This window comes from Arachis duranensis, chromosome 6 (assembly GCF_000817695.3).
Source record: "Arachis duranensis cultivar V14167 chromosome 6, aradu.V14167.gnm2.J7QH, whole genome shotgun sequence".
In the NCBI taxonomy this organism is placed as follows: Eukaryota; Viridiplantae; Streptophyta; class Magnoliopsida; order Fabales; family Fabaceae; genus Arachis; species Arachis duranensis.
This window is the reverse complement of record NC_029777.3, coordinates 34,265,259-34,265,915: the sequence shown is the minus strand read 5'-3', so window position 1 is coordinate 34,265,915 and position 657 is coordinate 34,265,259.

Here is a 657-nt window from a genome sequence, read left to right as displayed (position 1 = left end):
TACTGCTTTTTGGATGGCTATTCAGGTTACAACCAAATTGCAGTAGATCCTCAGGACCAAGAGAAAACAGCATTTACTTGCCCTTCTGGCGTGTTTGCCTACAGAAGGATGCCTTTTGGTCTGTGTAATGCTCCTGCAACCTTTTAGAGATGCATGCTATCCATCTTCTCTGATATGGTGGAGAAATTTCTTGAAGTCTTCATGGATGACTTCTTAGTATACGGAGACTCATTCAGCTCCTGTCTTAACCACCTATCACTTGTCCTGAAAAGGTGCCAAGAGACTAACCTGGTTTTAAACTGGGAAAAATGTCACTTTATGGTGACTGAAGGAATTGTCCTTGGGCACAAAATTTCAAGCAGGGGAATAGAGGTGGATAAGGCAAAGGTGGAGGTAATTGAAAAATTACCACCACCGGCCAATGTTAAGGCAATCAGAAGCTTTCTGGGGCATGCAGGATTCTACAGAAGGTTTATAAAGGATTTTTTTAAAATTGCAAAATCTTTGAGTAACCTGCTAGCTGCTGACACACCATTTGTGTTTGACACACAGTGTCTGCAGGCATTTGAGACCCTGAAAGCTAAGCTGGTCACAGCACCAGTCATCTCTGCACCAGATTGGACATTACCATTCGAACTAATGTGTGATGCCAGTGAC